This window comes from Uranotaenia lowii, chromosome 3 (assembly GCF_029784155.1).
Source record: "Uranotaenia lowii strain MFRU-FL chromosome 3, ASM2978415v1, whole genome shotgun sequence".
NCBI lineage: Eukaryota > Metazoa > Arthropoda > Insecta > Diptera > Culicidae > Uranotaenia > Uranotaenia lowii.
The window spans coordinates 221,664,727-221,692,377 of NC_073693.1; the positions used below are offsets into that span (position 1 = coordinate 221,664,727).

The following is a 27,651-nucleotide window of genomic DNA, read 5'->3' on the forward strand; positions in this document are numbered from 1 at the left end:
TGAGGCGAGAATGTTTGCTTGGTTACTCATTTGAAGGCGTCTGTTATGAATGCGACTGCTTTAACTTTTTCACAGTGACAGTTCTATGACTGATGACGGTGAATTTTGTGAATTTTAGTTTGCTGGTTTTTCCAGCAAACGATCCGAATTGCTGGAAAATCAGCAATCGATCTGTCAAATTGGGGACTTGTTATTTACGTATGATCGTGAAATTGTAGTATCGGTCAGCTTGGTGTTTTCTACGAAAAATTGGTCATATGTAGGCGAACTAATCTGTAAGTAAATTATTTTGCTTAAAATTTACAATAAACTGATGAAATTTTCATATTTTCCAGAAACAGATTCGTATTAATGGCCCGAGAATGGCCAAATGCAGCTGCTGGTGCGCCAAAAACGTATAAATTTAAAAAAAACTTTGAGTCGAAACTATAGTTTTGAATTTTGAATTTGAATTCCAGAAAGCACATTTTCAGATTGCTGGTTTTCCAGCAGTAGAGTATGCTGATCGTTTCCAGCAATTCATTGTGCTGGAAATTTCGCTGAAATCCAGCGGGCCAATAACCAGCAATAAAAAAATTACTGTGTAGGGGAGATGAGGGCATAACGAGCACCCAGGGCATAATGAACACTACTCTTTTCTACGAAAGTACGTATTTTCTTAAATAAATTTTCATGAGGATTTGTTTCGTACTTCCTATAGTATTAATTTTTCACAAAAAAAGGAATCTCCTTATCATCTTTACAGAGATATATAAAAAAACTAGCTTGGTTCTCAAGTTACGAAAATATTATAATATTTGAGCACCACGAAATAAGCTCTTATGATCTTAAAATAACCTTGATCTATAATGTACGCACTGCAACATGATGTACACATTGTTTCTCAATTTTTACCATCATGAAATTTTTGATTTTTCACTTTTATCAATTTTGAAACACGTTTTTACTTAAATTTGTTGACTAGGGGCATATTGAGCACCATATTATCGAGGCATAATGAGCATTTTCTGCCGTAGAATCTAGCAGCGAATTAAAATTAATTTATAGCGCCACACCTTGACTAGTTTTCATCCTACGATTTAGCCTATTGGTAAGGTGTCGAAGAGGTAATCAAAAGACTAGCGTTAGATTTCTGTTCGAGGTGAGTTTTTTCCATTTACAATTCATGATCGATTTTTTTTATTGTTATATTATACGGCTAGTAGCATCATCCTCCGAACAAAGCACATAATGTATGAGCGTGCGTGAATTGTTTGTATTCTACAAACAGACCTAGATTATTTTGTTATTGCTTTGTTTGATGAATCTACGACTCACCAGACTTCATCGAGTTGAATTCGCTGCTAGATTCCCCGGCAGAAAACGCACATCTTGCCCTGATTAATGGTGCTCATACTGCCTCAGGGGGGGTTCTCATTATGCCTCCACAGTGGCTGGTTTTCAGCTTTAGGCAACATTTTTTAAAATGCATTTTTTAACGTTTTCATCTAGTTTTTCACGTTTCAGCCCGTTAGGGAATAGGCTTTTCAAGTGTCTGAACACGAAACAATATTATAGCTATTTTCTATGGTTAAATAACCGTTTTCCTTAAGGTGGCCATTATGCCCCCATCTCCCCTACATACAGAAGAACTAAATTCAATATTATTGTTTTTAAATTTAAATAGCAGCTCTTTGAAACATATTAAATCCCATAGTAAATAAGTTTTTCAATCTAAGTTTTTATTAATGTAATAAAAGATTACAATATAAATTAAGGTAATTCTAGAAGTTTTTTACGAAACTAGATAAGGCATGACAAGAATGAATTCGGTATGCTTTTAGGATACTGAGCATTTGACTGATTCGCTTTGCCTTCACTCGCCTTAAGACGGGGTTTAGGTTTCATCTCTTCTTCCTAACTAAGGATATATTTTTTGGAGTTTTTTTTTCTTTGGAGTTTTTTTTCAGATTACATTTTTCCTTGGCTTTCCACTATTACTTTAAAATTTAAAAAAAACATGAGAGCGGCCGAAAAAACATACAAAAAAATCGGAAGGCTATATATGATAACAGGCATTTCTAAATCCGTTGCTCAAATACTGGTAAAAAATCATTAAAAGAAGCACTATTTTTTATCTAGAATATTGAGAGTTCTCTTCGACATGGGATTCTTATCAACATGACTCATAATCAAAATCATCGAATTATCTCTGAGTTCTTGACAAAACAATATTTGTGGTTTGACTGAAGAAGTTTGGAACGACTATTTTCAGAAATTTCATAGCAAAATCTTGCCCCACATTAACAAATTGTGTCATTTTACTTTAAAATTAACAATCAGAATTGTCTAAGTTAGATTAGCTTTAGAAATCATATCTCAGTGGTATCTGTATTAAGTTTGGAAAATCCATGAAATCTGTCAAATTTATTACTATAATCAAGAATTTTATTTGTAATTATTAACGAAAAATTTCTTTGAATTTCTGTAATGTTATGACATTTTCTGAGATATCAACAACCTTGCTTAAAATCTCAATGCAATGATTCTCAATCTCGAATGAGAATCTCGAATTATAAACACAGTTTTTCACGGCTTGTAAGAAAAAATCAGAGCATCGATAAAAAAATGAAACTGTGGAAAAAAATCTCGAAGATACTCACGGAAATGGAATTTAAATAAATTTCAGTAACTATTCAACATCCAATAAGGAGAGAGAGTAATTTTTCTTCACGCTATTTGTCATCGCTGTGGTATATTTTCAGACCTTTAAAAAGAAAAATCTGAAGAAAAAAATCATCTGTTAGATCAAAAAGGACTTGTCTCGAATAAACGGTTCAAACTTCTATAAATATGAACCAGCAAAAGACCTTTCAAATTTTCGTTCTTAATGAAATTAAAAGGGAAGCAAAAGGTGGTCATCCAGAGAATAGTATAAAAAAATATGGAAATGCTTTTGGTACAATGGAAATCCTTTCCAAATGCGATAAAGTAGGTTACAGAAATTTCGAATTAAAAAATAGGGGTTTCACTGAATCAAAGCAATCGGAAGATTCCGGTATTTCGATAGCAGCTGACTATCTTCTTCAATAAGCGTTTTCGATTAAGTAAGTTGCTATCGAAATACCGGTATCTGAATTTTTCCTTTACCGTGGTTAAATTAAAGGGAATCTTTCAATTGCTTTGATTCAGTTGAATTATTCAACCAAGTAGGCTCACAACTGTAGCAAAAAAAAATTAAATTATGGAAAAGGAGTTTAAGTCAATAAATTTCGATAAAGATTCAAAGTTCAACGCTTAAAAAAGAGTGATTTCCTAAAAACAAATCTCGCGTCAGCTTTCATTACACCGTATGAAACATCTTAAGAATTCACAAAAAAACTGCTGCGGAAGTTATCAAAACAACTTTAAAATTTGTATTTCACATGTAAAATATGTTGTCCATTCTACAAATATTCTAAATGGAAAGAAGTTACGACCAATTTATGTCAGTTTTTGTATTTTTTCGCAATAAAACTGTTTGTTTAGATTTTTTTTTCTTACGACGTAATGAAAGCTCACGCAGAAAATATTATTTCTTATCAATTTCAACTGTGATTCTCCATTTTGCATTTGAAATTCGAGTTTAATTTCCTTTCAAATATTTCAAATAATACACGCATTCGTTTTTTCTTTCCTTATTTGTAGAAAATTTGTTATCATGAAAGAAAGACGTTGAATTTTAATACTCCTCTATAACTATCTATGAAATTTTGTAAATTGTTAGTAAATATACACATTTTTCAGTCCTCTTACTCTTACTCATTTTAGTGGGTTGTGCCAACGTAAGAACTTCTATTTACACAAATAACACACGACGTTTAACTTTCTTACTTACACTTAGTATCTATTTTCTTTAAGAAGATTTTGAATAAGATTTTGTATTTCATGTTTAGTGTCTTGTGTCTTGTGTCAATCTTAGTTTCTTTCAAGTGGAAGATACTTGATCCCTGGGGATACTTGATTCCTTAGCTATATCTCGAAACTGGAATGTCTTACAAAGATCAAATGTTCTAGAAAAATGTGCCAAAATAAGAAAAATAACAATGCTTGTAGTTTAAAATTTTTTAACAAAATAATTGTTTGAGTAATTGAACTTTGTTTGAAAATTTCACAAAATGTAACTTGAAGATCTTTTTTCATCACTTTAAAATGTTCCTTACATGGGAAAATTATGAAAAAAATATTTGTTCCAATGTAACAATCGTTTGAGCGTAAAATGAACTTCATAATGCAATATTTTCAAAGTAATGGAAAACTCCCAACTTTTTTCAGAAAAAGTTTTCTAAAATTTTGATTTTGGGTACAATTGATCCCCTAGAGTTGGGTACAATTGATCCCCCTTTCAAACGGCATATTCTTCTTCTGAATTGATCGTTATGATTGCTGATTACAAAATTACTAATATTTATCCAAAAACTAATATTTATCAAACAATTGTCTGAAGAAAAGAGCAAAAATAATTAATTTTATCTTAATTATAAAAAATAGCGCCTTTAAGTATGCAATGTTAATAGCGTTGAGACAAAGTTATAGAATTTTTTTCTTATGTCTGCTAAAAATTATGAAATGAGAACAAACATGACTAAAATAGTCAATTAACATTTTATCTTGGGAATTTGTTTGATTTTTAAACAAGGAATAGGACTTCCTGAATAAAAGATCAAGTCTCCTTCAAAAGGGGATCAAGTCTCCCCTAACTTCAGAAAAATCTCAATTTTTTTACTCCCACGAAAATGCTTCTAGTTCATCAACGGGTTCAAATATCGTTCTAATTTTTGGAGCATAGAAACTTGAAGTTACAAGCTGTCAGAAAATGTCAAAGACGGCGAGTTGCTAAATTTTTCCAATAAGATATGGTGAAAATAAGAAAAGGGAATCAAGTATCCCCACTCTCCCCTAATGGCAATAAAGAGGCGTTACATGTTTCTTTTATTATCAGCATTTATTTTCCTTAACCTTCCCATGCCGTTCGGGTCAATATGACCCGAAGCGCACATTTAAAATCTCTTTATCATCATTCCAATATACTGAAGAACTATGAATTTTGACAGACCAAGTATGTTCTATGAAAATAATGATCAAATTAACGTCAAAAAATTGAAATTTGAGTTTTGAAAATCGGTTCATTGGGGAATGAAATACAGCTATGCAAAGCAAAAAATGGATATCGTTTTTTAAAAGTTAGATTTTTTTCTATCGGAAGATCTGAGATAGCGGTCAAAACTTTCATTGGACCCCAACATATCTATAAACTGTCGAATAGATGGATTCTTGACGATTTCAAACATCAATGAAACACTTAAATACAGAAAAGCTGTCAAAAGTTATGAGCATTTTAAAAATAAAATTGATTTTTCGGACGTTTTACTTTCTGAACCAGTTTCTGATAACTTGGTAATACATATCGACTTTATTTTAAAATTTTGAGTAATAAGAACAAATTACCTACACAATGAATATAATATCATCAAAATCGGTTAACATTTACAGCCAGGAAAACGAAATCAAACTACAACTCAAATTTCCCCGAAGGGGAGGTTAATATGAATAGCTTTTCAAGTGTCCTAACTGGACTAGAAGTTTTTGCTTATTTGAAATTATGTGAGAAATTTAATGTATTTCAGAAAGAAGATTTATACGATTTTTTTCAACATAGAAATCAAAATCAGTGCAAATTAATTAATTTTTTTTAAACATTTTTTTATCGCCATTAGGTCCTACAATCGCTCAGCTGAATTATGGAAAATTTGTTTGTCGTGACTTGCATGCATTGCATGCCGACCGTCAAAAATTAACCCTATTTATTAACTATTAAATTGTTATTTATTTTTCCTGATCACACTTTTGAATATATTTGGTGTTCGAAATTTGATTAGAGATACTTATAGAAAGACACTACCAAGATTAAGAACAAAATTGGGAGATAATAGGATTCAATGAGTAAAAACTAAAATATACTAGATGTGTTTCGTTAGAAGAGGATATTATTTGTTTTATCGTCAATATACGTTTAAATTTATGAATTTTTTATTCTGTTTAAAGCAACACGCTGATTTTCGGGTCGCCTTCTTAAGTTGCAATTGATTTTTTGCTCTATTCAATGCTCGTCAGCTTCTTTTGAGCAACATAGCCTCCCGTCGTTATCCTCTATCTTTTATTAATTTTCCTTTCGGAGCTATGTTATCTCTAACATTATGCATGCGCCTAATGAAAAAAGTTTTCTTTATGGTTTCCTTTTTTTGTTGGAATCTTCGTTATGCATTCATTAAACCAAGGGCCATGAAAAAAACGGTTTGCTGAAAAATTGTTAAATCTTCGGGAAAGCACGTTTCCTTAATTCATGTTATCGGACAAAAAGATTTTCAGATCTTTCCATTCCTGTGGTAGTGTTCCATATTCGGGAAAATGCACGCAATTCCCAATATGAATTCTGCTTTCCATTGGATAAGTTTTCAGTTGAATTAAAATACGACAATCGGGGTTTTTAAAATCAAATAAACTAAAATAATATTGCCCTCCTCGAGAGGTAAGGTCTTATTCCTCATGGATCACACTTGACTTGATCCATGACTAACAGGATCTTCGTCGGTTCATCGGCAGCAGCAAAATCAACAACCCCAAGCTAATTGGTTTTTTTTCTGCTATTCAAACTTGTCCACCAAATAGAATTTTGTCCGGTATTTTTTGTGCCATTTCAGGCATTCTGTCCGTTTTGTTTGTCTGTTGACTGGCGCGAACAAAAGAATTCCGAAATTAGGACCTAATTTCGAAAAGCGTTGCCCGGTTTTCGTAAACCAGTTTTTATTATAACTTCTTTTCTGGCGCTGCTGGTTTCATTTTACACAACTTGACCCTTTTTTGGAATTTTCTTTTTTTTTCCTGTTTCATTCTGACATGAAGCGAAATGCAATCCCAAGAAAGAAAACGTAATGCCATTTGAAAATATTTTATTAAACTCTGCTGTCATCAGGGACTCAAAATTAATTTAAAAAAAAAATGTAATTCAAAGCTAAGCAATAATAAATTATGATTAAAATGTATTTGTCAGAGATAGGTCGCGGAAGATTAATATGTTTCAGAACAACTTCGTAAATCGAGATCACAGTGGGTGATCTATGGTGATCCTTCAAATCAATTTTTGGCTGGGTAATTTGTTATCGTTCAGTTAGCAACAAGCATCGGTGGTTCAGTGGTAGAATGCTCGCCTGCCACGCGGGCGGCCCGGGTTCGATTCCCGGCCGATGCAGTTTGACTATTTTATTAAAATGCAGCAAGTGATAAATATTAGATAACTATGATCACAATTGAACAATTAGGTACATGGCAACCGTAAAAACGTCTATTACTGCTTTCAAACAAAACACATAAATGAGATTTCCTTATTCAAAATATAACAACAAATGTGAGTGATTTTCCCAAAGAGTAAAAATAATCTTTTTACCATATTTATCAGGAGAGATTAGGGGAATCGTGATCATGGGTTAACGTGGGCCATTTAAATATCACTGAAATGTGATGAGACCAAAATCTCTGCATAAGCATCTGCCTAGATATATTTTCACATAAGTTGTTGAACTGTGTACGCAAAAATTTTCAGAATTTATAAGAATCTCTAAGTGACATTCAAACGAAGTATGTTGAGTATGTAATAGAGATGTACAGAATATTCGGCTAGCTGAATATTCGGCGCCGAATACCGCTCAAAACACGTTAGGCCGAATATTCGGCCCACTGAATTGTTGAGCCACGTTGAGCTAAGTATTTGGCCGAATAGGCCAATTAGACAGAATAGGCCGAATATTTATTTTTAAAATTTTTAAAAACATAATTGGAGATTTTTTTTTATTATCTGACGGGTTTGCGCCGGGGGTCTTCAGATTTTCCCCAAAATTGAAAATTTGGTTCATTTTTGCGACTTAAAAACACATGTATTTTTTCAGATTTCTAACATTTTTATTTTTTGAGTTAGCTTCGGTTAGATTTTTTTGTCAATAAAAAATAATCATTTTTCAAAGCTACATAACTCTGTTATTTTTCAACGGAAATTATAAAATAGCACATAAAAATGCATTGAAATTTTATCAGCTTTTCAAATAAAATAGTTGAAAAAAAGTAAATAAAGACCATCAACATGAAAAGTTGTAAATAAACTTTAAATGGCGTCTAAAAGTACCGTCTGCACCACCGAATATTTTGCAAAAAATACCATTGAATAGCTCAATTTATGATGCAACTTTCATCTGAAGACACCAAAGTAGGCCATCAATTCCTTGAAGAGTTATGAAAGAAATAATAACGATAAATCCCTTTTTTTGCGACGAAAACAAACAATGGTCGAACAACTGCACTCACATATGGAGGTGGCGCGCACTTCTCACAACATGGAAACAAAAGAACTAATCAAAGCAGGTAAAAAACACTATTTTTTGTGCTTTGTAGACTGCCCCTACTCGCATAGCAGTCCCATATGAATTTTCGTCATTTTAGGTCAACATAGGGATTCAAAAGAAAACACTAAAAAAGGAGGTTTTGTTCTACAAATTTCGAAAAAAATATCAATTTGTGGCTGTCCTACATGAAATATACCCGAATAACAGTTCCATATGTGAAATACCACGGATTTGGTTACTTTTCAATGCTTCTTTCGGCGAAATAGTCTTTGATTTATTGCTTTGAATCATTTAAAAAAAATTAACTCACTTGATGTCGAATGATGCACACGAGTTTTCGAAGACAGATATGCCTTCCTTAGGAATGACTTCCTGAGCGAAAAACTATCGGATGCAATCAAAAATCGTTAAAAGATTCAACTTACAATGTGGAATTTTCGATATTTTTCCAAAAGTATGTTTCTTTTTCTAAAAATTGCATTTAGAAGTTCAAAAATGATCAAAATTAAGTCTTAGAAAGTAGCTTGGTGAGAAAAAAATATTCTGTATGGGACTGTTATGCGAGTAGATTTGAAAAAGGTTTCAAATATGGTCGATTAACAGTCCCATAAGGAATAAAAATAGTGCTCTCGCTCGACCTTACCAATAACCCAATTTCGAAAATTTAAGGTCTTACGATTTATTATGACAGCCTAGAAACGATTTTCGTTTATGCTGAAAGTGGTGATCACAATTTAAGAATGTATTCCAAAACAGGAAAAGCTGATTTTCTCGCTTGCTTGTTTTTGCATATGGGACTGTTATTAAAGTAGGGGCGGTAGAGTGTTGCAGCTAAACTGACTTCATGTTATATCCAAAAATCTAATAACGTTTTCGTTTATACTCAGTTTTGCACCAGGTCACAAAAAGTTTTGCAAATTTTGCTATCATTTTTAGAAGTTTTTGCGCTCAGTTTTACATCCGTAATTCTCCAGATTTGATTTAAAATGGACGGTGGAACACTGAAGATTCGTTTGTGAGCGATCGAGGTAGCAAAACACTGACGACGAATTATGTTCGTTTTAGTATGGTAAACCTCAAAACTGGGCGAATGGAGAAAACGAATACGGTAAAAGTATCATAATTTCAATGTCATATTACCTACAATGGGAATGATGCTTTCTACAGCCTGGGCTGGCCATACTGAGCTCTTCGATTATTTCTACATTTGTGCCACACTCATTGTTTTTGATCAATGGGAAAGGATTTTGGCGTCCAGTGCTTAGCTCCCGATATAAAAACTATGTAAAGCACGTCTATATTTCATTTTTTAATCACATTTTTGTGATCTCAAACACAGGGGCTGAACCTTCTACCATTGGCATTGATTATGCTTCACAATGATCTTTGATCGAAAAGTTAATAAGTTATATAGCATATGACCAGGTTGTAAAATCAACATTCTCATTATTTGTTATATCACATTAACAATACGATACTAAGAATTTTAGTTAAGATTTAAAGTCAGTCATGCTGCAAACACTCTACAAAGCACGAAAAATTAGTGTTTTTTACCTGCTTTGGTAAGTTCTTTTGTTTCCATGTTGTTAGAAGTTCCAACTACCTCCATATGTGAGTGCAGTTGTTCGACCATTGTTTGTTTTCGTCGCAAAAAAGGGATTTATCGTCATTATTTCTTTCATAACTCTTCAAGGAATTGATGGCCTACTTTGGTGTCTTCAGATGAAAGTTGCATCATAAATTGAGCTATTCAATGGTATTTTTTGCAAAATATTCGGTGGTGCAGACGGTACTTTTAGACGCCATTTAAAGTTTATTTACAACTTTTCATGTTGAAGGTCTTTATTTACTTTTTTCAACTATTTTATTTGGAAAGCTGATAAAATTTCAATGCATTTTTATGTGCTATTTTATAATTTCCGTTGAAAAATAACAGAGTTATGTAGCTTTGAAAAATGATTATTTTTTATTGACAAAAAAATCTAACCGAAGCTAACTCAAAAAATAAAAATGTTAGAAATCTGAAAAAATACATGTGTTTTTAAGTCGCAAAAATGAACCAAATTTTCAAATTTGGTTGAAATCTGAAGACCCCCGGCGCAAATTGTCAGATAATAAAAAAAAATCCCCAATTGTCAAGTCAAGTAAAATATCCAAAAGTAATGTTGAAAAAGCTACACAAACATCAGAAACTTATGGTTTTGAGTAATACATCGTTTATGTATCTTTCACTGTAGTTAGTTTTCTATTTTGATATCGTTTATTTCAGATTTTCTTGATATGAACAGGCTTGCCCATAAATCCAATAAAGGACTCGAGATAAGTCAAATATGCCCCCTCCCAGATTTTGCCCGGGTTTATTCAAACTATTTGCAAAATAAAAAAAACTCAAATTTGTCTTTGAAACTTTTTAGATTTTGTGTTGAAACACGATTTTTCGAAAAAATTCTAAACGAACATTGTTGTTAAATCCTTAGATACGATTTTACACTGATGCTATGATTCATTGAAAACTTGGAATTTCTAGTAATTCTCTTTCACTTTCCTCTTGGTATGCTTAAGGTTCAAGATCATCGATTTTTTTAAACAACTATTTTGAAGATATATTGCTCAAATTCGACTCAATTCTCTATCAAATAAGCAATTTTAAATTTATTGGCACCTGTTTCCACGTGTTTTGTCCCAGATTTCACAGGAACTTATTTTCTTTGATCATGAACGGCCTTGAATCGCCATGTCATCTTACTTCCTATCAGTTATTGGTGACACAATATCAGAGAGACCCCTAATAGAAACAAAAATCTTGTTATACATCGTCTGGTAATATAATCTGGTTGAAAATAATTCCGTGAGATGGAATACGATCCTATCGAGCCAGTAAGCAACCAAACCGGACATTGAAGCAGAATGTAGTAGCCAAAGGACATGCCGGGAAGTTATACAACACGGTTCTAACGAAATACGACGGATGCATTCTCATGGATTATTAAACGTACGTGAAGATGGATTTTGGGAAGCTTCCTGGCCAAAAATTTTATAAGACCACTGGTCGGGGTGATATCCCCGGCAAGTTCAAATTCGTTTTTGCCGATAAGTTTGCAAGAAATTGTTTGATCTGACTAGGTATTTGCAGCTGCGGACGAAAAACCCCGGTTTTTGCGACAAACAAGACCATGGACTCCAAGATGTACAAGGAGGAGTGCCTGAGAAAACTTATTCTTCGTGCATTAGATCTCACAAGAACCAGTAAAGCTTTGGCCAGATTTGGAAAGCTGCCACTACAGCTAAGAGATAGGGCTAAGTGGGGTAATTATGAACACGAGGCAATTAAAAAAAAACTTTATTCACTTCGTACATTAAAGCATATTGGTCAGCCTGAAAGACTGTATCAAATCATAACTTGCGAGGAGCATGGAGGATATAGATATAAGAAGCGATTCGGGGACACTGGGTCGTAGCCTTGGTCAATTTGCCCGGTTCCGGAACGAAAAATGTTAAAGTTGTCGGATAAAGACTTGCGGCATACTGATAGAAAGCTCTTGGTCTTTTCATGAAGAGAATCGATAGGAGAAGTGATTTGGGGAAACTTGGTCGTGGCCATGGCCAATGTGTCCGGTTCCGGAACTAAAAATGTCAAAATTAACGGATCTAGACTTGCGGCATATTAATACAAAGCTCTTGGCCTCTTCATAATGAGAATCGATAGGAGAAACGATTCGAGGACACTAGATCGTGGCCATGGCCAATCTAGCCGGTTCCGGAACGAAATATGTCAAAGTTATCGGATCAAAACTTGCGGCCTTTTAATAGAAAGCTCTTGGCCTCTTCATGAAGAGAATCGATAGGAGAAGTGATTCAGCGACCCAATAACTTTGACATATTTCATCCCTAAATCGGACAGATTCTGTTTCCCCAAATCGCTTCTCCTAATGATTGCTTCATGAGAAGGCCAAGAGATTTCTACAGCTTGATCCGATAACTTTGACATTTTTCGTTCCGTAACCGGCCAGATTGGCCATGGTCAAGACCAAGTGTGACCGAATCATTTCTCCTATTGATTCTCTTCATGTAGAGGCCAAGAGCTTTCTATTAATATGTCGCAAGTCTTGATCCAATAACTTTGACATATTTCGTCCCGGAACCGGGCAGATTGGCCTCACGACGACTCAGTGTCCCTGTACCACTTTTAAAAAACATGGATTCCCTTAATGTTAGGCCAAGAGCTCTTCTCAGATTAGTTAACATAATTTTTCATTATCACGTAGTCAGATAGATTACCCACATAGTCGAAGCGGATTGTCCCAAGTTTTAAATTTCAGGACAATTTCAAATAAGGGAACATCCATAAATGACGTAGCATTTGAGGGGGAGGGGGGGAGTTTGACTTTGTGTGACGATGTGTGACGAGAGGGGGGTAGGGGTTCAAGTACAGCTACGTAGCTTTAATTAAATATCGAAAAAAAAATAATCAAAAATTGAGCAAAATTATGCCTTATTCAATCCATTCTGAACATGTAGCTTTTGACTCCTACTGCCCGACTGTTTTCAAGCCTATCAAGGAGCGTACATGTAAGAAATGAAATTTATATTTTGCTTCAAATGTTTTCCAAAAGGAGCACAGCAAAATCCACAAGGCCCCAGCCTCGGATAGGGAGATTCGTCCAAAGCAAATTGTAGGCAAAAAAAGCACTAAAGCTTTGCCTTTTTATAGCTATATACCAGCATTCAAGTGCTTAATTACACTATATCAGCACATCAGGTGAAATTTGGCATCACAACAGCCCTTCGAGTGCTAATGCTGCGTCATATTAGAATTATACCACTATTTTAAAATGCAACCAGCATTTTATCAGCTTTTAAACAATGCTTTTGAAAGGCAACATAACTCTAAATCAGAATAAAAAATGCTATATTTTCTAAGCATTAAATTAACATCACTTAAGTTTGCTTTAATGCTTTTAGCACTATGTAAGCACTACAATGGCATTAGGCCAAAGCACATCAGCATTGATTGATGCAGAAATAATGCAAATTTAGGGCACCGGTTGCCAATAATTTGATTCAAATAGGGCTTTTTATGAAAGATTTAACGCGGACCTGATAGGTCCACAAGCAGAGTTACTGAAAAATGTCCGATCCATGGATGTTATGAGTTCGATTCCAGGTCATCTTCACCCGAAAAATTGAAAAAATAAATCATGTAGAAAATTCAACCCGAGAGATCCCCATAACATGAATAAGCGAATATCCAACACAAGCCAAATGGCAGAAAAATGGAGCCAAATAAAAATTGAATTTTTCTACCCGCATGGTTGTACCTCATTTGAACGCCATTTGCATTTTCCCAGAATTTTGCCCGCTAACGCTATAGCATAAACTTAGCATAGCACAGTGCTTTTATAGGGTTATACCAGTTTCTGCACTAAAGCAGAAGTTAATTTCGCCAAACCTGGCTCACAGGTTTATATGATGCACGGAATCAAGCTCTAGAGCTGATGTTAGAGCAGAATTGGTTCTAGTTTTTAGTGCTTATGATTACTTGGGTGGTCATCACTCCGGAGGACGATAGAGAGTGGGTGGAGGATTATTCCAGGCGAACAGACGATGGAGGAAAGCTGCCCAACGATTTCATTGGAATCCAGAATGGAGATAATTTGGACCGACGCAACTGATTGAATACTTACTAGCTATCCTGTTTGTTGAAAGGTAGCTTGATTGTTTTGACTGATTGATATGCTTTTTTAAGCTTCCATTTATCACTTCCATCTGTACCGTTGAGCCGTCAACACGTACGTCGGAGCATCGTATCGTTGCTGTGTACCTGCAGGAACATTTTACATTATTTATTTTTTCCTTACCTGTATTTCAATCAGCACTTTTCAGTGCTAAAATTATTTTCATTTTCTTTTATTCATATTTTCTCTTTTCTTTCCAGCATGGGGAAGTCATCTGCCGGCTCAAGGGCCGGAAGAAAACGGATTGCCGAACCTAATTCAGGCCCATCGCCCAAAAAAGTTGAAATTTCCAACTCATTCGATGTCCTTCATAACATCGGTGATGAGGAAATATTCATATTTAATTCTGATAAGAGTACTAAGAAACCTTCTTCTTCTTATACTCTTAAAAACGAAAAGATTCCACCAATAACGGTCACGATTCCTGATTTCAATGCCTTTCGAAAAGAAATCGTCACTTCCGTCAAGGATGTGAAGATTTCTTTTCAGATCGGTCGAAGGGGAACTGCTCGTATATTGGCTGAATCTTTTAATGATTTTCAAAAGGTTTTAAATTATTTGAATAATAAAAAACACCAATTTTTTACGTACGACACTAGAAGTGATCGTCCATTTAAAGTTGTACTTCGTGGTCTCACTGGCGATCAGACACCGGATGAGATCACAGCTGAATTAAATTCTTTGTTAGGTTTTTCTCCAATTCAAGTAATTCAAATGAGGAAAAGAACCAACACGAATAATACCAGTAGTGTTGGTTTTGCTCCTGAACTTTATTCGATCCATTTTAAAAAGGATCATGTTAATAATTTGAAAATTCTGGAAAAGGCTCGTCTTATGTTTCATTGTCGAGTAAAATTTGAACCTTTTCGTAAATCTACTACCAATTTTTTACAAAATATTACGCAATGTCGTCGTTGTCAAGCTTTTTGTCATGGCACTAAAAATTGTAGAATGAATGCCAGATGCATGTTTTGCGGCTCATTCGATCATGAAAAATCTAAATGCCTTTTTGGTGGTGATAAGCCAAAAACAGAATTTTTTAAGTGTGCGAATTGCGCAGGTAATCATTCCTCGAATTCTCTAGACTGTCCCGTTAGGGCAAAAATAGTTGCTTCTAGGAAAAATCCCAAAGTTTCCAGAAAAGTTTCTTCTCCTCCTTCCTCTTTTTCGTCTTCACACGTCAGGCCGGCAAACAACCTGCCTGTTCGCAGTCAGCCTCGGTCTACATTGGAATCACGGCTGGGTAATACCCGAAGTGATTTTAATGTTACCTGGGCTGATTCTGCGCCACAGACTCGTTGTTTATCGTTCTCAGAGGTGGTTGAAAATGGGTTGCCCTCTCCAGGCATAACTAATAAAAATGGGAAAAAACCAAGTCCCAACGTTCATGCGAAGGCTTGGGAAAATCCCCGAAATTCAAATACTTGTTCTTCTCCTTCAATTTCTGATCCTAACAATTTTGTTGATTTGGGTGAGATTACTGAGGAAAAATTAAAATTTTTGCATCAAAATTTAATGGAAATGATGCAACTTATGTTGAAAGCAAATTCAATGTTTGAAGCTTTCCAAACTTCTTTTAATTATGCTAACAAAATTATTATGACTTTACGATTCCCTCATGGATCCAAATAGATGTTTAAATATTATGAATTGGAACGCTAGATCTTTGCTGGCTAACCAAGACGAGTTCTTTTTATTTTTGAAAACTCAAAACATACATATTGCTGCCATCACTGAAACTTTTTTAAAGCCAGACAATAACTTGAAAAGCAATGCTTTTTTTAAAATTTTACGAAATGATCGACTTGATCGACAAGGTGGGGGTGTAGCTATTGTCATCAATAGTCGTCTCAAATTTAGACTTCTTCCTTCTTTCAATACAAAAGTTTTAGAAACAATTGGAATTGAATTAGAAACTTCTATGGGGAAAATTATAATTGTTGCCGCATACTTGCCTTTTCAATGCAGCGGTGAACAGAAAAATTTTTTGAAGGGAGATTTACAAAAACTCACCAGAAATAAATCTAAATTTTTTATTATTGGTGACTTTAATGCAAAACACCGATCTTGGAATAATATTTCATCAAATTCAAATGGGAATATTTTGTTTAATGACTGCTCTGCAGGTTATTATACTGTTGAATATCCTAATGGGCATACTTGTTTTTCTTCAATTAGAAATCCCTCCACAATTGATTTGGTTCTAACGGATTTAGGCGAGCATTGTAGTCAATTAGTTACTCATGCGGACCTCGATTCAGACCACCTTCCAGTAACATTTTCTTTATCCCAAAGTCCCATTGAAAACCCTTTAAAATCAACTTTTAACTTTCAAAAGGCTAACTGGGAGCGATACATGAATTTTATTGAACGTAATTTAGATGTAAACGTTCCACTGAATTCAGTAGAAGATATTGATTTGGCTGTAGAAAATTTGACAACTTCAATAGTCAATGCTAGAGCCGCTTCAATACCTAAAGTTAAACACAAATTTAATCAACCTTTAATTGATGATGATCTTCAGTTTTTGATACGACTGAAAAACATTCGTCGACGCCAATATCAACGTACTAGGGATCCTTATTTGAAATTAATTTATTGCGACCTTCAAAAAGAGATCAAACGTCGTTTAAATTTCATTCGTAATGAAAATTTTGCTAAAGCAGTAGAGGATATAAAACCCTACTCAAAGCCATTTTGGAAATTAACTAAAATTTTGAAAAAGCCCCAGAAGCCAATTCCTACTTTGAAAGATGGGGATAAACTTCTTTTAACTAATGCAGAAAAAGCTCAAAAATTAGCCCAACAATTTGAGTCTGCTCATGATTTTAATTTAAACGTTGTAAGTCCAATTGATGCTCAAATTTCCCTAGAATTTGATGATATTCTTTCTAAGCAAAATGTGTTTGAAAGTTCTTGTGAGACAAATATTGATGAACTTAAATTGATTTTCAAAAAATTTAAAAATATGAAAGCTCCAGGGGAAGATGGGATTTTCTATATTCTTATTAAAAAGTTGCCTGAAAGCACTTTAAATTTTTTAGTTAAAATCTTCAACAAATGTTTTCATTTGGCTTATTTTCCAAATAAATGGAAAAATGCCAAAGTAACTCCAATTTTGAAACCTGGAAAAAGTGCTTCAGAGCCTTCAAGTTATCGACCAATTAGTTTGCTTCCTTCTATAAGTAAACTATTTGAGAGAGTTATTTTGAATAGAATGATGATTCACATTAATCAGAATTCTATTTTCCCTGATGAACAATTTGGTTTTCGTCATGGACATTCTACTACACATCAACTTTTGAGTGTAACTAATATGATTAACGCTAGCAAATCTGAAGGTTATTCAACTGGTGTTGCTCTTCTTGATATTGAAAAAGCTTTTGACAGTGTTTGGCACAAAGGCTTAGTAGCTAAATTAGCTCGATTTGATTTTCCTGTATATCTCACCAAAATTATTCAAAATTATTTGACTAGCCGAACCTTACAAGTAAGCTATCAAAATTCATGCTCTGAAAGGACACCCATTAGAGCTGGTGTCCCTCAGGGCAGTATACTTGGGCCAATTTTATACAATATCTTTACTTCAGATCTTCCTGATGTACCAGAAGGAAAAGGTAGAAGATTATTTGCTGATGACACTTTGCTTTCAGCCAAAGGTCGAAATTTACGGGTGGTACGCAGTAGATTGCAACAAAATTTAAATTCCTTTTTGAATTACTTGAAAATGTGGAAAATTTCTCCTAACGCTTCCAAAACTCAACTTATTTTATTTCCCCATAAGCCAAGAGCAAATTTTTTAAAACCTAATGAAAATCATTCTATAACTTTTAATGGGGTTTCATTAGAATGGTCTGATCACGTGAAGTACTTGGGACTCACACTTGATCGGAATCTTACTTTTAAAAATCACATCGAAGATATTCAATCAAAATGCAATAAATATACTAAATCTCTTTATTCTCTCATCAACAGGAAATCCAGGTTGTGTCTGCGAAATAAGATGCTTATCTACAAACAAGTATTTCGACCAGCGATAATGTATGCAGTTCCGATTTGGTCTAGCTGCTGCGCGACGAGGAAGAAGGCCATCCAGAGGATTCAGAACAAGGTTCTGAAAATGATTTTGCGGCTTCCACCTTGGCACAGCACCGAAGATCTTCATCGGATTGCGGGCATTGAATCGATCGGAGAGATGGCCAACAAAATTATCTCCAACTTCAGAGGCAAATCGATGCAGTCTTCCATCGCAGAGATTCGTTCTCTCTATAATTAGTTTAATTTTAGGTTAGTGTTTAGTTTTAAGTTTAAAATATTTTTGCCATTACAGGATGTTCTCCTACATTAAATACTTGATTGCGCTAAGCAAATTTAGTTCTTATAAATAAATTTCTTTTACCTAGTTAACTATATGGCTATGAACAGTTCATTATTGAACTGAACACCTAATTTAATGTAATAATGTAATATAAATGTAATGATGATTTGATACAAATAAAGACATATTTAAAAAAAAAAAAAGCTTCCATTTATAACTTCTTTCCCTTTTTTTGTTATTTTTTGTATTATTCTTGAAAAATGCTGATAATAAAAGTTATAATTTAAAAATCGGTTTTAAAAATTGGGGGGGTTATTTAAGCCACGTTATTATATAGGGGCGTCTATGACTTTGTGACGAAATGCTACGAGGAAGGAGGTAAATTTTACCCTTTTCGCATTCACCTAGCAAAATAGTAAATAATATCGTTTTCCCATTCACTGATTTGAAAGGTAAATGCTAGTTGGTTTGGTTGGTTTCTTCAATAAAAATGAAAACAAAATTCAAAATTTTAAAATTTTATATTTATTTTACAAATAAATAGGGACAATTCATTATATGATTTTTAAATATATCACCTTGTTTAAAAAAATTATTGAGGTAAGTCCTTTTTTCGCCAGGCTCGTGGCAATTCGGCTTCGCGTTCTTCCGCGTCATAATGGCGACTTATCCAGTCAGGTCCGGCTTTTCCGGAATGATATCTGGAGGATGACGTGGAATACACCTCGAAGCTGGGCTGATCTGAAACAAAAGCAAATTATTATGATGAGAACCAGCACAACTAAATAATAGCTAAGAAAACACTTACCATTCTGTTCCCATTTTTCCATATTGGCACGAAACAAAATTTCACTTCTGAACGACAAAACAGCTTAACCTCAATAAACGGATTCGGCAAATAGTTCTTTTGTTCGAGATGATGGTACCGTTTTGTTTAGCTCAATCCAGGTCAATTTCACTTCGCTACGAGGTAAGTTTTATCTTATTTGGATTTACTTTTTTTTTCTAGGTGAATTATACTTTTTTATTGAGTGAACTTCACCTCGATACGAGGTAAGATTTACCTTTTTTGGATTTACCTTTTTTCTCGGTGAATTGTACCTTTTTTCCAACCCCGATTCAGGTTAATTTTACCTCACTGTGAGGTGAGTTTCACCTCGGAGAGGTAGAAGTTACCTTTTTGGCTTTCACGAGCGTTCACCTTGCCTTTTACCTTTTTTTTAATTTTCCGTGTACGTCATTTTTGGATGTTCCCTAAAGCGGGCCATAGACTACACAAATGGCCTGTACAAATTCGATGATTCCACGACGATTGTTTGATCTATGCTCGCCCACACACTATACAAACATTTATCACGCGAACACAAACGATTGCTGGCGAAAACAGCAACAGAAACAAAAAAAAACATCTTCATCCCCGGCAGAGGGTGTTTTGTACAAAATATTTCGATCCTGACCGATTTTCTTCCAACCGTTTGGGCGCTCATTCAAGCAGTGCCATACACTACGCAAATCGTGTTTACAGCGACAAAATTTCATCGCATTTGTACAAATGTTGTGTAGTCTGTGGCCCGCTTAAGAATTTGTCATCATCTTCTCAACGACGCGACAATTCTTGATTGCCTATAAGGCATTTCCCCACTTGTTAGACGAACAGCTGATTTCTCATGTTTACATTTTCTCGGCATATCGTGGTAGGGTAAACATAACAATAACATTACGTATGTTCAATGACCAGATAGTAACGTTAAGAAATTGGAAATGCAATTGTAGTGGTTTTGCAAGCGCACTTTGGTGAGGAGCATATAAATTCTTTATTTAATGATTTGTAAATTTATAACAAGTTGAGACATGAAGGTCTGTTGATGCTTTTAATTAAAGAAGTTTTTAAAAGAAAGCATTGAACAGTGCTTATCATCAAAGATCAAAATGGCAACCAGTTGGTGTTTACATTTTTCAAAACAATAACAAAAAGCTACCCTACCACAATCTGTCTCAGGAAATACTCTATTTCATTTTTTCATGCTACACATAAAGCCTAGTCCACACTAGGCAACATTAACTGCGATATTTGTTATGAGATGAACTTTGTTGTCTGTTGTTGTTGTTGGAAACCTGAGACGGTCTCAATGTCTCCCGCAGAAAATAGGAGACGCTGAGACCGTCTCGAGACGAACCGTCTCCTAGTGTGGACTAGGCTTAAGGAAGAGACAAAAGGTTGTCGCACGGAAAAGGAATAAAGACAAAACCACACGCCTACTTTGTCGCTTGTTTTCAGACAATATCAGGGACAATTTGATTCACTGCATGTGACAGATGTGATGGGATGTGATAGAAATATTGTTGTTTTTGCATCACATCATGCAAAAATACAACACGTGTTGTAAACAAACTTGAAGCCCACAGATCTTGAAAATATTTGTGCTTGGCAAAATTTTTAAAATGTTCTAAAAGTGCCAAAATTTCTACCAATTTTTCCCAACACTAGTGAACTTGCTCTTACGGTCGAAAGAAAAATATATTTTTTGTAAAATGTATGTTGTTTATAATGTAATAGAAAGTTAGAAGAAAAAATAACTTGCAGTTAAAAAATTATGGAAGTGAAATATTGAAAGCGCAACGGCACAGCGCTTGGATGTACGAAAAATTTTAAAACGAATTGTTACGTTGAAAAAAATCAAAATAAATTTTTTAAAACAATAAAAAATAAAAACAAATAAATTTATATATATTATAGTTTGATAATGTTGTCAAGATACACGCTTAAACCGTAATATACCGAAAGATTTGTCATCTTAATTTTATCTTTTTAATGTTTTTGATTTTGAATTCCCTCCACAAGTTTCGAACTTCCTGAAATATTCTTCAAAGCTGCTAAATACAACAATAATTGCAAACCAAGTTACACGTTCCATGCAATTGTCTACTTAAACCATCAACTCCTAAACTGGTGAATTAATTCAGTTATCTTTTAAAATAGGTATAATGAAATAAAACGTTTTAAAATAAATTTTGGTTTTGAATTATATGAAAACTTCAAATAATCTAATACAGAAATTTACAATTACGTTGTACGTTGATTTACATTCAAAATATCAGGACAACGTTGAATTAGTTAGTACCTACAAAAATAGCAATATTCTTATACATATTGTTTGTCCTCTTTTACTAGTATCAGTCGACTTGTGATAAAAAATAGCTTCAATAATCGGACCATTAAAGTACAGATTATAATACCCTTTAAATCTAGCCTTAACGTTCGAAGCAACCAAACTGTAAATTCAGGAGAAAATTTCCATAAATGGTGGGGTGATTAAATTTCTTCTTTTTCTCACAAGGCATCGGTGGTTCAGTGGTAGAATGCTCGCCTGCCACGCGGGCGGCCCGGGTTCGATTCCCGGCCGATGCATCGAATTATATTTTGTGTTCTTTAGTGAACACAGACCATTCCAAGTTGCCACTGTTTAACTCACGCTCTGCTATGTTGAACCATTAATGTTTGAAAAATAACCATAATGGCAGTTTTGTGGGTTAAGTCATTTTATGAGTTTTCCCTGAAAACTCATAAAATGGGATTTCAAGGAGAACTTGCATTATGGTTATTTTTCAAACATGCTCTCGCAGGCAATAATGGTTGAAAAACAACCGTTTTCAGAAAAAAGGGAACCAGATTCAATTTTCAAGGAATATAACGAAAGTTTTTCAATTGAATTTCAATCTTAGACGAAAATCTGTCATATGAATGTTATCAAATTTATTAGTTACTTCGTAGTATTAGTATGAGAAATATTATTTCATAATTAAATGTAATAAAATGAGGATCCGAAATGGAGTCTTTCGTATCCGGCTTGCTCTGAGATCTAGGAAAGGTGTCGACGAAAATATGCATCGATGATTACACTACAGACGTGGAATTTAGAACGGGGTTAGAATTTGAGACCAGAAATTATTAATTTGCGAATTACCTGAGCAAATTTACCTATTTCCTGGAACCCCACCTCTATCATAATTGTCAAGGATCCGAATTTGTGGGCCTCTTCACTACCATCGGTATACCAACCGGAACCCTGTAGCCTGGATTTGAGCAGCATTTTTCCACAGCTGGACTGCTGGAGCCAATGGTTCAGCAGTTGGTGTATATTTTGTTCTCGGAGATTTTTATTTCCTGTTACCACACGGTTTGTATTGCGATCAGAACTGGAATGTTTGACCTAAATGATTAAATCGGTTATGAGAGGTTATGTTAACAGTATTTGTTTTTCTTACCTTCCGATATTAACATTTGTTCCGCCGGATCTGATGGGCTCTCGGATTTACTTCTCGATTGCGAACTTTTTCGGTATCAGCAGCGGGTAGATTAAAAGACGGAAAATAATCAAGCCCGAATATTTCATACGCTATCAAATGTACAAACTCTTTTGAAATGTTTGGAAAACAACAATAGTGAAACTTTTTCCCGTTCGAGTTTAACCGTTTTCTGCGATCTCGATTAGAACTTCAAAAATGGTTAAAATTCAACAATTGGTTATGGTTGAAAAATAACAATTTTAGAAGTTCTTCAAGCAAAACCATAAAACGGTTCAAAAACAGGCAAAAATGTTTAGAAAAAAATGAGCGTGCTCGCTCGAGACGCCGCACACCGTGTGTGCAATGACTTTCCGAGGCTAAAAGAGAAAAAGTTATAAAACTACTTCAATCAAACAGATTGAAGTAGTTTTAACTTTTTCATGATTTTGTATAAACTAGTGGACCAATTTTCAAAAAACGAAATTTCATACATTTCTTAATTCTGAATGGAGTTTTAAAGCATTACAATTTGTTACAATTCTTACAACATGTTCTCTTAACTTTTCCTTTTTAAAATTTCAAGTTGTCTTCTCCAGTCCGTGAATTGAAACTTTTTTTAAGGCTTTGTGCTGTTCTCTTAACTTCTATGAATTTAAAATTTCTTAAATGATACATTTACACAATTTTCCATTCAACTTACTTAAAGTTCGTTAAGAGCTGTCCTCTTGATTCTATTTTAAATTGTCCTTTCTATTCTTCCATTCTATTGAAGCAGTCTTCTCAACTGATTTTTTTTTACATTTTCGAGCTGTTCTTTTGTCTTAATTTTTTTTCAGTATTTATAGTGACACTTTAACTCAATTTTTTCACATTTTGAATCAGATTTTTTAACCAACTTGAATTTTATATTCCTTAAAGTAAACCTTCTTTTGATTATTGTTCGTTTAGATAAAAAATTTATAAACGTCGTTGGTGAAATGGCATCATGGCTGATTTCCGACCAAAACACATTGAGTCCTTTTATTTAAGCGTGCGCCAAGAAATTTTCAAATTAACGTTGCCACAAATTCATTTGAATCGTTTGTGTATCTCATTCTTGCCCGTAAGAGTATATTTCACGCGAACACAAACGATTGCTGGTGAAAACAGCAAAAGCAACAAAAAAAACATTTCCACCCCGACAGAGGGTGGTGGTTTGTACAAAATATTTCGATCCCAACCGATGTTACTCAAACCGTTTGGGCGCTCATACAAGCAGTGCCATACACGATGCAAATCGTGTTCACAGCGACAAAATTTCATCTAATTTCATCGCATTTGTACCAATGTTGCGTAGTCTGTGGCCCGCTTAATGTATGTAGAGATACTCTGGTGGATACAAATTTATATGTGGCAACGTTGCATATAATACACTGTTATTTTTTTAAACACAACTGTCAAAAGTTCAGAAGTAAGTTCCGGATCGGAAGTCCGGACTTCCGAAGTAAAATTTAGTGCTGGCGCTATAATAATAGATCATTTGCCTTTAGTCGACATTTAGTCTTACGAAGTTTTATTTGCAATTTCAGTGTTGTGTGAGTTTATTTTTTTTTCCATTGTTTATAACCTACCAAAGTACATTCCTCTTATTTAGCACGATTTTTTTTGAACTATTTTATGTTATTTCTAATTTCCGTAGTATTAAGGCTGTCCTCTCAACCAGCTTTGGTTCCTTTTTCCACCAAAGGGTTTAGGATGTTTTTCAACTCGTTTCTCATTTTAAACAGTTCTCATAACTCGCTTTTTAATAATTTAAATATTACTGTGTATAAAAAATTATATTGCTTCTACCTTAATTTTCTGTTCATATTAAATTTCCAAAATTCAACTGATTATCCGGCTAGCTTTGTCTAGCATTTTCAGTTGCCAATCCTATTTGCTCATAGAATATCTGAACAGGGCAAAAGTTTCCGAAGCGTTTCAAATTGAGCAACAACGGCGACAAAAAAAAACTAGCTGTTGACGGTCTGTGACCAGACCTGGACCAGACCAGTGTGATGGCACCATCCGGCGCACGTTCCAAATTAAAGTCATAAAACAGCATGTGCCAGGACATGGAATCTGACGGCAGCAGCAGCCAGGAGATTTGGCAGTTTTGCAAAACTAAACAAAAACTGAAATTGGATTAGCTGACCATATTCCGGGGTTACTCACTTTGGTGGGGCGCGCACAGCTGCTGGTCGCGTTTGGAGCCAAAATTTCAAGCTGAACTGATAAGCTAACAAACTGTTTTTTTTAAAATAGCAAACGAAAGTATAAATGAGCGTTTAAATACATTTGGTAGAAAATTTATTCGGAAATGATACTATTGAAAATATAAAAAAGAGAGCAAATTGAATACAGGATTCAGTCAATTTCAGTCTGTGGTTTTTCTGTTGTAGCAATTGAAAATCAAAATAATGGGTTAAATTCCTCGTAGTTAATCATTTGTTTTTTTTTCTTCGTTCTCATTGCAGACTGTCGGTGAATTAAAGCGGCTTTTGTCACGTCATCGGGAACGTCCCTTCAATCCGTCGGAGTTTGAATGAAGCAAAAAAGATTAAGCCGGAAAACGAAAGTAATTAACTGAAAGTATTGTGTAAGGAAGGACTTTTCCGACCTTTTTTTTATTTTCTTCAGAAGACGGAAGTGTGAGGACCCGATGTTAATCCAAAAATGTTGAGTTTATACAGACACAAGGTGCTGCCCCGAAGTGAGAGAAACTTACTTTCCTTGATACGATTTCCTTTTGTTTCCGGCGAAGTTAATTGATAAAACTTCGGACTATGTAATTTAAAGCTGACCTGATGGTTTCAATTTTTTTCTCGCTTCTAATGACGATAGATAATACTCGAGCAATGAAAGTTGTTTTTGTTGATTTTCTTCTTTTAATTTTATAATTTTTCAACAAAGTTCCAAAAATAATTTGATATTTAATACCAAGAAAAGAAGACACTTGACATCAATATTTAATGACTTGTTGTTTGCAGTATTAAAATTCCCTTTTCAACTGATTTTGGTTTCTTTACTGATAAATCTCGTTTTCTAATCGTTTTGAGGTGACTTGAAATAAATTTTATTTAACTATACGAGGATAAAAATGTCGCGTTAAAAGTGATAGTCAGATACTTCAGAATAAAAAAGTTGGAGAGATTTTTTTGAAAGGCAGTTGAGTTGTAAATGGTTACTATCCAATAATCAATATTCGACCTGTAGTGTGTGCAGCGATAGTAAGACAAGCTTTTACATTATGTCACGCATATTTTACAATCCGGAATGCAGAAAGAGGTAAGTTTAAAAAGCTTTTCTTGTTTTTATTCAATAGAATAACACTCATTTATGAAGAGAAATAAGAGTCTTATGAAGGATAAATAATCAGTTACTTGTCGTGATATTACGAATCTCAATTCAGAGATCCACTTAGACACGGCTGTCGCTGACAAGAATAGATCAATGACTGACTTTGTTTTGTTTGTTTTGCCTAGTGTTGCCAGAATCACAAACATTTATTTTCTGTATATCTTTCATCTCATCTCTACATTCATTCTCACCTCTTTTCCCAATCATAACTTTTTACTCATCGACTTATGTTTTTTTTCTCTAAACAAAATTTTTATTTACCAAATATCCTCAAATTTTATTCCATATTCCACATTTTTATTCTACATCCTAGAATTTTATTAAATTTCTGCATATCCTTCATCTCATCTCTATTCTCTACAGAATCTTTTATTTACAGGCTTTTGTTTCCACCGGAAGCCAAACCAAAACATACAAACAAACAGCAGCAACAGTATTAAAAATATACGCTTCCAAAACCATTCTGTCCTTTTTTCACCTAAAAGCAAAATCATAATAAACAATCAGCCATAAAACTTCCTAAGCCAATTCCGTCTTTTTCCACCGGGAGGCCAAATCAAAGCAATCAATCAGCTGAAACAGCCTTAAAAATCTGCAATTTCTAAGCCGATTCCGTCTTTATCTACCGAAAGGCCAAATCGAAGCAAACAATCAGCAGTAGCAGCCTTCAAAATCTGCACTTTCTAAGTCAATTCCGTTTTTTTTCACCGAAGAGTCAAATTTAAGTAAACATTCAGCAGAAGCTGCCTGAAAATCTGCGCCTCCAAATCCATTCCGTATTTTTTCACCGGAAGCCAAACCAAACAAACAAACAGCAGCAGTAGCCTTCAATATCTGCATTTCCTAAGCCAAATCTGTCTTTATTTCACCGAAAAGCAAAATTATAACAAAAAATCAGCAGCAGCAGCCTTTAAAATCTTTACTTCCCAAGCCAATTCCGTCTGTATCCACCGGTAGGCCAAATAAAAAAAATCTGCGCTTCTAAATCCAATTTCGTTTTAATTCCACCGGAAGGTCAAATAAAACAAATCAGAAGCAGCCTTAAAAATTTGCGCTTTAGAAGCCATTCCGGTTTTTTTTTTTTCCACCGGAAGGCCAAATCAATTCAATCAGCTGCAACAGCCTAAAAATTTGTGCTTCTAATGTCAATTCATCTTATTCCACCGGAAGGCCAATCCAAAACAATCAGCAGCGGCAGCCTTAAAAAATTGCGCTTTTAAAGCCAATTCCATCTTATTCCACCGGAAGGCCAAATCAAAACAACCAGCAGCAGCTTTGTTTAATTGTTTTGCCTAGTGTTGCCAGAATAACAAACATTAACGGCGTGTTCGTAACCTGATTTGTTTGGGTGATGCATCGATTTGTTTGGTAGATGTCAAATCACCTTCCAATGCTTTTGCATACAGTTTGTTTAATTCACGAACGCCAACATCGATAGCAAAAATCAATTCGACAGAAAAATCAATTTACGAACACGCCGTAATTTTATATTTTTTATCTTCAGTGTTGCCGAATACAACAA

At 34.4% G+C, this 27,651-nt stretch overlaps 1 long non-coding RNA gene and 2 other non-coding genes across 4 annotated transcripts in view; all 3 read left to right on the plus strand.

Annotated features, from left to right (window-relative positions):
• LOC129757091 (uncharacterized) overlaps positions 1-27,651 on the plus strand; it is a 264,495-nt gene that overhangs the window by 42,321 nt on the left and 194,523 nt on the right. Inside the window, exons 2-3 of one of the 2 annotated variants that reach the window (XR_008739616.1) lie at positions 25,247-25,482; positions 25,829-26,057. This is a non-coding gene — a long non-coding RNA (uncharacterized LOC129757091). The remainder of the gene's footprint in view (positions 1-25,246; positions 25,483-25,828; positions 26,058-27,651) is intronic. The other variant, XR_008739615.1, reaches the window with a different exon arrangement.
• Positions 7,197-7,267, plus strand: Trnag-gcc (transfer RNA glycine (anticodon GCC)). The gene has a single exon. It is a non-coding gene; the product is annotated as a tRNA-Gly (tRNA).
• Trnag-gcc (transfer RNA glycine (anticodon GCC)) lies at positions 21,803-21,873 on the plus strand. The gene has a single exon. It is a non-coding gene; the product is annotated as a tRNA-Gly (tRNA).